This window comes from Micromys minutus (genome assembly GCF_963924665.1).
Source record: "Micromys minutus genome assembly, chromosome: 10".
Classification (NCBI taxonomy): domain Eukaryota; kingdom Metazoa; phylum Chordata; class Mammalia; order Rodentia; family Muridae; genus Micromys; species Micromys minutus.
This window is the reverse complement of record NC_137979.1, coordinates 8,329,153-8,337,954: the sequence shown is the minus strand read 5'-3', so window position 1 is coordinate 8,337,954 and position 8,802 is coordinate 8,329,153. Positions and strand designations below refer to the sequence as shown.

The 8,802-nt window shown below is 41.2% G+C and overlaps 1 pseudogene across 1 annotated transcript; it reads left to right on the top strand.

Moving 5' to 3' along the window:
- The first annotated feature begins 6,270 nt into the window (after positions 1-6,270).
- Positions 6,271-7,020, top strand: LOC308426306 (large ribosomal subunit protein uL30-like; annotated as a pseudogene). Its single transcript has one exon. The product of its transcript is annotated as a large ribosomal subunit protein uL30-like (transcript).
- Positions 7,021-8,802: the final 1,782 nt, after the last annotated feature.

The following is an 8,802-nucleotide window of genomic DNA, read 5'->3' as shown; positions in this document are numbered from 1 at the left end:
AATGGTGCTGATGCTGCTACTGATGATGATGGTGATGGTGGTGGTGATTATGGTGGTGATGATGATGATGACCAACAAGTCCTCAGCTACTCCTCACCTGCTCACTTTTTGACAGAACAAGAAACAGAAGGTAGACAGGAAGAGGGACCTGGCTATGAGACCTTGAAGCCCACCCCCAGTCACCCACTTTCTCCAATGAGGTTCCACCATAAAAGCTCCACTACTTTTCAAATCAATGTCACCAGCTAGGAACCAAGTGTTCATAAACATGGGGAATATCTTACATTCAAACTACAACACCTATTTTCTTATGTCAGCCTCATCTTTCTGCCATAGTGACTTTATCTCTGCTTTCTTCCTCTTTGAGGTAAATGAGTATGAGTAAAGGGGACAAGTATTTCCGACTCCAAATGTCAGCTATTGAGCAAGCAACAATGTGGACCAAGAGGTACAAGATTTGCCCGTGAAGAAGGGATGACCTTTCCAATATCCCAGCTGTACCATAGGGAGCTTCCCTTCCTGAACTCAGGTGGTAGAGCACCTCAGTTAGACAATATTTACCAAGGGTAGGTTGGCGTATTGTCCCAAACTAAATATGACTTGTGTTTCCTTAAATACTAATGGCAGAGCCATCTACTTCACTGCAGTGCTCTTTAACTCACACCTTTGATCGCTGTGTAGGATGTAAGTCTATGAACAAAGCATCCCTTCCTCATGCTGACTTCTTCTGATGGACTTTTGAGCCATCTCCAGGCTTTGCCTTTGTTAACAGTTCTGCTGTGAGCATCATGCGACATTGCTGTCTGTTCATTTCCTATAGAAACATCCTGGCTACTGTTGGTTCTTTACTCTTTTGTAGAACCTTCAGAGTCATCTTAATCAAGGCCTGTGGGGAAAATAAACCCTGCTTGGCTTTACTCTGGTAACCATCTAAATGTATAGAGCAAGCTTGCAGAGTAGAGTCTATTAAGAATTATTATTCATGAATATAGTCTCTCTCTCTCTCTCTCTCTCTCTCTCTCTCTCTCTCTCTCTCTCTCTCTCTCTCTCTCTCAATACCACTTTCAAAGGCTTTCTATTTCTTTTTAGATGTGTTTTAGATTAATTTCTAAGTTGTTTCTGACATTCTCTAACATACAAATATAATCATTTTATTTCTTCTTTCATATCTAAACATATGCCAAGCAGGATGCATTTTTCATACAGAAGTTTCCTCATCTACACTCAGTAGAGTAGGATATAGACTTTAGTGTTAGGTGAACAGCCCTAGGAATGAGATCTTTGTAGAAAGCAGACTACATCTTCTGACTCTGGTCCAACCACTGTCAGTTGTGCAGTTTTGAGTCAATTCCTTGCCTTCCCCAAACTTAATGTTTCTTGTGGTGGTTTCTTTATTTTTTAAATGCTATAGTACTCCTTTCTTTACAGTCATTTCCCACTGAGAAGTGGGATCTATCTTTCTGTCCCTTTGGTCTTTGACAAGCAGAAACAGTGCTGTGAATCCTGTATGAATTTCATGAACATACAATTTCTGTGCAGTGTCTCAAGGTGCTCACTCTGAGAGGAGCTAGCATCCAATAAAGAGAAGACCACCACCCTATAAGGAAGTTCAAGCTAGTCATTTGTGATAGCCAGGTAGAGGGATGATGACTGAATCAACCCCCAGTTCCTCTAACCACTTCACTCAGGAGATCTAAAGCTGAAGATGCACCCCATGACATCACAATAGAACGTTACGATAGACTGGCATAATCAGGCAGTCCACAAAATGACATGGGACAGTATCGTCCAAAGTCACCAGAAACTGCATAATGTGACAGTTATTCTGAAACAATCAGCAGCAGGTGAAACCAGTGACTTTAAGGCTCAGAAGTCAGAGCCTCAAAGATTCCTTGTCAGATACAAGATTGGCTTACAGGGCTCCACATTCCTTTCATCATTACCTTACTGTGATGTCACTAAATATCATCCAGAGAAAACAAAATCGAACACCTGGAATGGTGACTTGTGCACAGAGTCTAAGCACTCTGGACACTGAGAAATGAGGACCACCATGAGTGTGTGCTTGTCGTCCTGAGCTCTATGTGCATTCTGGGCTAGCCTGAGCTAACTAACATATATAGTGAGACCCTGTCTTGACGAAGGAGAGAAAGGGACGGGAAGGAGAGGGAAAAGGGAGAGGCAAGAGAGGTATGGTAGTTTGAACGAGAAATGTCCACCATGGTGGAGTTGTGTAGGGAAGTTAGGAGGAAGTATGTCACTGGAGGTGGGCTTTAAGATTAGGAACCTCATATCATTTCCAGCTTTCTCTTACAGCTTTGGCTTAAGTGACAAACTGTCAGTATCCTGTTTCTGCTGCCATGCTAGTCAACTGTTCCATGTGTCCTCATGGCCACGATGTATTCTAACCCTTAATAAACCCTTCTTTCTGTAAATTTCCTTGGTCCAGGTATCATGTCACAGCAAATAAAAAGTAACTGGCACAGGAGCAAAGCTGGGAAAGCAATTGAGACAGTGTTGAATAAGACTTGGATAGAACTGGGAATGATTGACAGGGAGGGTGAGGAGACAGAACTCTGCTACTCTAACAGGAAGTCAACCCTAGAGGACCACGAGGAAGTGAACACCCATCTGCCCACGTGTCCTTCCTCCCGCACATAATTCTTCTCTGTAAAACATGATCTTATTCTAGGTTAGATTTCTTACACATAATTCAAAATTACTTTCAAGATTTTGCCAATACTATTGTTTATTCAACATACCTCTTTACATTAACCTACTTCATTATGTAAATGAGTTTTAAGGTTAATTGTTTTTCTTCCAGTACACTCCCAAATACAAGCACAATTATTTAAATGATATCCAAACACTAAAAACTACTCCACTTGTTAGAATACTCTACTAGATGATTCTCTGTGCTCAGGCACAGGGGTTCACTCAGGTGTGTGTGTGAGTGTGAGTGTGTGTGTGTGTGTGTGCGCGCGCATGCGTGTGCGCGCACTCGTGAGTGTGCACATGCAAGAAAGGCATATGTGTGTGGAGGCAGAGATCAACCTCGGGCCTCAGGCTGCCTTATTCAGAAGGGGTTCTCACTGGCCTGGAATTCACAGGTAAGCTCGGCTGGTTTGTCATCAAAACCAAGGATTTGTATCTTTCTACCTCCCCCCTGCTAGGAGTAAAAGCATGAGCCACCATACGTGGCTGTTGTTAGTGGGTCCTGGGGGGTCACACTCTGATCCTCACCAACTGAATTGACTCCCAGCCATGACACTTTAACACCTCAAGATCTACAATCCAATCTTCTGCAAGATTCTTCAACAAACACTGGTTTGCTCACAGTTGTGTTCATTCTAGGCGGCTACGTTGCCTTTACTCTAAGATCTTCTCTTCATCTTCAAAGCTTTCCTTATTCTCTATATTGAGAAAGCCCTATAGTTTAAATACTCAAATCCCCCTACTATAGAAAAAAAAAACTATTGCAACTTATGTTCTACACCCTAAACAAGGCACTAAAATCAGAATGTTTTGAAACCCAGATTGTGTTATAAACAAAACCTGAGGAATCCCTCTTTTTTTAAAGATTTGTTTAATTCTTAACTATATGTATGTGCATCTGTCTGTGATTGTGTGAGTGTGGTGCCCATAGAGACCGAAAAAATGTCATCAGATCCTCTGGAGCTTGTGGTTACAGGCAGTTGTGAGATTCCTGACATGGGTACCAGGTCTCCTGTAAGAACAGCAAGTGATTTTAGCCACTGAGCCATCTCCCTAGCCCTAGGAATCCCTTATTTATAGCCTAGCTGCCAGTTCCTTTCACCTGTCAGTCATAGATCTAAAGAGAATGCGATTTCATTACTTAATGAGACATCTGAATAAGATGCCCGTGAAGAGCCCAATGTTGTAAAACAAACAAACAAAGCATCAACTCCATCTCACCATGTGCTAGCCACATAGCTTCCTAACAGAAAGAAAAGGAAACCCTGTCCTTATTTGCCTTCTGAGAATGAAATTAATTATGAGAATTTCAACTCTTTCTAAGTCTCTGAGTGCTCCTGCTTTTCCCCTAGAGAGTTGGTTGAGTTTGCACTTTCTGTGCTGGGTAACGGAGACAGAAACTGGATGGCCTGAGGAGGAGCTAGAACTCTGCAGTATGAGTCTCCGTTCATCCTCCAGCTCTGGGGCTCTGTGTGGAGTGTCCCTGCTCAAACTCCTCCTCCTCCTCCTCCTTCTCTCCCTCCTCCTCCCCCCCTCCTCCCCTTCCTCTTGGAGGCCCTGATATTTCCTGTGCCTATCTGCTGTCAATCTTGACCAATGGATCTCAACACTCCTAAAACTGTGACCTTTTGACACAGTTCCTTGTGTTGTAATAAACTCAAAAAAATTTTTTGACTGATACTGAATAACTGTAATTTTCTGCTGTTGTCAATCGTACTATAAATATCTGTGTTTTCCAAAGGTCTTATGTGAAAGGGTCATTTGGGCCCCCAAGGGAGTCACAACCCACAAATTGAAAAACACCTTGCTTCGACACATATCTAAGCTCATTTTTGTTACTTTTTTTCTTCCTTCCTTTATTGTGTACAGTGTGTGTGTGTGTGTGTGTGTGTACATATATGTGTGCAGGTACACATAAAAAAGCCAGTGTCCTTGCCTACCAAGTGTCCTTCTCTATCGGTCTCTACCATATCCTCTCCGATAGGGTCTCTTACTGAGCCTGGAAGTCCCAACCATCCTCCTGCCTCTACCTCCAGCAGCAGTGGGCTTCCAGGAGCATTTGTGTATGAGTTGTGGGTAGGAACTCAGTACAGCCAGCTCTCAGATCCACAGTCATCTCCCCAGCCCTGGCTTCATTATGCTTCTGTGTCTGTCCGCAGAGGCTCATAAAAATCATAAATGCAGCATCTTCTCAGCCAGGCAGGCCCATGCTTCTGCCTGGAGGCCAGGGCTGTCCCTCTCTGCCCCTCTCTGAGGCACTGTCTTCCTACTCTCAGGTAATATGTGTGTTTTTATCCATTCACTCAGGAGACATGGTCTGTGTTATATGCTGTATGGGACTGTGTGGGGTGTAAGAGTGAAGGACTCACCCCAGCTTCAATAACAGTTAAACTAGACGCTAATCTGACACCTTCCCCACCCTGTGCCTGTCGTCACTGCCACAGTGGAATCAGACAGACAGAAACCAGTCATTTGCTGTGTGTTATGTACTCAGTAAATACCATGGGTGTAAATACTGTAACGTTTATGTAACTGGGAGAACTGTGAAGATTCGGTGGATTTGGCTAGAGACAAGAGAGGGAGCAGCACTGATGTCAACTTAACAGCTTTTTGTTTATTCCTAAACTTCTGGACAGAGAAGTATTAGTTAACATGCAAATTATTCATAACAACCAAGAAGACAAGATGGGGAGAAAAAGACTTCATGGGCTGTCCCAACTACCGAATACTCTCTAATTATAAAAATCAACAAAGACAAGAAAGGCTTCAATGGCATCCAGCCCTGTGATACTGAAGGAAGACAGTGAGTACTACAATGACTGGCAGTTGTATGTGTGTGCACATATGTATGTGTGTGTATGGGTATGTATATCTGTGTACATATATATGGGTGTGTATGTGTGTTCATGGGTGTGAGTATTTGTGCATGTGAATGTATGCATTTGCATGTGCGTGTATGTGCATGTTCATGCATGTGTTGGTCCACATGCAACAACAAGAGTATGTTATGGTGCATGTGGAGGCCTTTTTTACAGAGGCCAGAGAACAACCTCTGTAAAAAAGACACAAGACGAGTTCCCAGGAACCCCTGCCCAGCCAGAGGCACCAGTTCATTCCAGTTTGAACCTGTTCCTGGAGTAGACACAGGGCTCTGGCTCCCCACCCACTCCTGCAACACATAGAGAAAGCTTGACTTCCAGGAGCTCTGACACACCCTGGATCACAGAATCACAGGATCACAGAATCTTATCCTGGACCCTGAGGAGTTCCAGCACAACCAAGATCACAGACGGACAGGCTCCAGTCAGAGACAACAATGGCAGGCAGCACTAGAGTTGACCAGATGGCAAGAGGCAAGTGCAAAAACCTAAGCAACAGAAACCAAGGCTACTTGACATCATCAGAACCCAGTTCCCCCACTACAGCAAGTCCTGAATATCACAACACACCAGAAAAGCAAGATTTGGATTTTAAATTACATCTCATGATGATGACTGAGGACTTTAAGAAAGACATAAATAACTCCCTTAAAGAAATACAGGCCTCTTCTTTCCAGCTGGAACCATGGAGGCTGTTCCAGAGAAGAAAAAGAAGGTTGCTGTTGTACCAGAAACCCTTAATAAAAAGTGAAGGAATTTTGCAGGTCAAAGGTGAAGCACCAGAGGAAGAAGTTGGCCCTGAAGACACCTTGGAAGATAAGGAGGAAGCTCATCTATGAGAAGACAAAGCACTATCACAAGGAGTAGAGGCAGATGTGCCAGACAGAAATTCAGATGGCTGTGATGGCAAGTAAAGATGAAAACTTCTATGTGCCCACAGGACCAAATTTGTCATCAGAATCCAAGGTATCAATAGAATAAGCCTAAAGGTGCACAAGGTATTGCAGCTTTTTCATCTGCGACAGATCTTCAATGGCACCTTTGTTAAGCTTAACAATGCTTCAGTTAATATGCTGAGGATTGTGGAACCGTACATTGTATGGAGGCACACCAACCTGAAGTCAGTAAATGAGCTCATCTACAAGCAAGGCTATGGAAAAATTATCAAAAAGCAGATTGCCTTGATAGATGATTCCTTGATTGCTCGATCACTTGGTAAATTTGGTATCATCTGCATGGAGGATCTAATTCATGAGATCTATACAGTTGGAGAACACTTCGAGGAAGCAGATAACTTCCTGTGGGCCTTCAAATTGTCTTCCCCACAAGGTGGAATGAAGACAAAGACAACTCACTTTGTAGAAGGTGGAGATGCTGGCAACAGGGAAGACCTTAGAGAAACAGGCTTATTAGATGGATGAAATAATGTGTCGCCCATGATATTTTTATAATCTGGTCAGTTAATAAACAGTCACAGCTTGGCAAATTGAAAAAAAGAAAAGAAATACAGGAGAACACAGTAATCAGGTAGAAGCCCTTAAAGAAGAAACTCAAAAATCCCTTAAAGAATAACAGGACCAGAAAGCTCTGAATACCCAAGAAACAACTCACAGATCATATGAAGCTCAAAAAAAAAGAAAGTCCAAAAAGTGGAATCCTCCATCCTTCTTAGAAAAAAAAAAAACAAGTGTATAGCACCCACTCAGAGTGGGGTACACCTAGACCTTTAATCATTAATAACTCAAAAGCTAAGAAGATAGCCTTGTGGCAATTTCTGGTATTTAAAAATCATTATGTTTAATCTATACACACCAAGAAAACTTTGACTATTTCCATGTTAGGTTTTGTTTTACATGTACTTTATGCTTATGGTAAATAGTAAGATTTCAATGCATACTATCAAACATTTAAAAAATCAAGTACAGATAAAATATATTCATATAGTTTTATGCCAAAATGCTTTTAAAAATCTATACATGTATCTCTCTCTCTTTTTTAGATAAAGTTGTAAGGAAAAAAAAGAATCAGAAAAAAACAAGAATTACAGGAAAACACAACAAAACAGGCGAAGGAATTAAACAAAACCATCTAGGATCTAAAAATAAAAATACAAACAATAAAAAAATTACAAGATCCATAAAAATAAAAAGGCTAGGAAAAAGATCAGGAGTCACAGATGCGAGCATTACCAACAGAATACAAGAGAGAAGAAAGAATCTCAGGGGCAGAAGATACCATAGAAAACATTGACACAACAGTCAAAGAAAATGCAAAATGCCCGTAAGCCAAAACATCCAGGTAATCTGAGACAAAATAAAAAGACTAAACCTAAGGATAATAGGTATAGAAGAGAGTAAAGATTCCCATCCAGGTAATCTGAGACAAAATAAAAAGACTAAACCTAAGGATAATAGGTATAGAAGAGAGTAAAGATTCCCATTTTAAAGAGACAGTAAATATCTTCAACAAAATTATAGAAGACAACTTCACTAACCTAAAGAAAGAGATGACCATGAACAAACAAGAAACCTACAGAACTCCAAACAGACTGGACCAGAAAAGAAATTCCTCCTGTCACATAATACTCAAAACACCAAATTCACAAAACCAAGAATATTAAAAGCAGTAAGGAGAAAAGGACAAGTAACATATAAAGACAAACCTATCAGAATTACACCAGACCTCTCACCAGAGACTATAAAAGCCAGAAGATCCTGGGAAGATGTCATACAGACACTAAGAGAACACAAATGGCAGCCCAGGCTACTATACTAAGCAAAACTCTCAATTAACATAAATGAAGAAACCAAGATATCCCACGAAAAAAAACAAATTTACATAGTATCTTTCAAACAATTCTAGCCTTACAAAGGATGATAGATGGAAAACTTCAACACAAGGACATTAACTACATCCTAGAAAAAGCAAGAAAGTCATCTTTTAACAAACCCAAAAAAAGATACCCACACAAACATAAATCCACCTCTAACAAAAATAACAGGAAGAAACAAGCACATTTCCTTAATATTTCTTAACATTAATGGACTCAGTTCCCCAATAAAAAACATAGACTAACAGACTGGATATGTAAACAGGACCCAGCATTTGCTGCACATAGGAAATGTACCTCAGTGACAAGACAGACACTACCTCAGAGTAAAAGGCTAAAAAAACTTTCCAACCCAATGGTCTCAAGAAACAAGCTGGA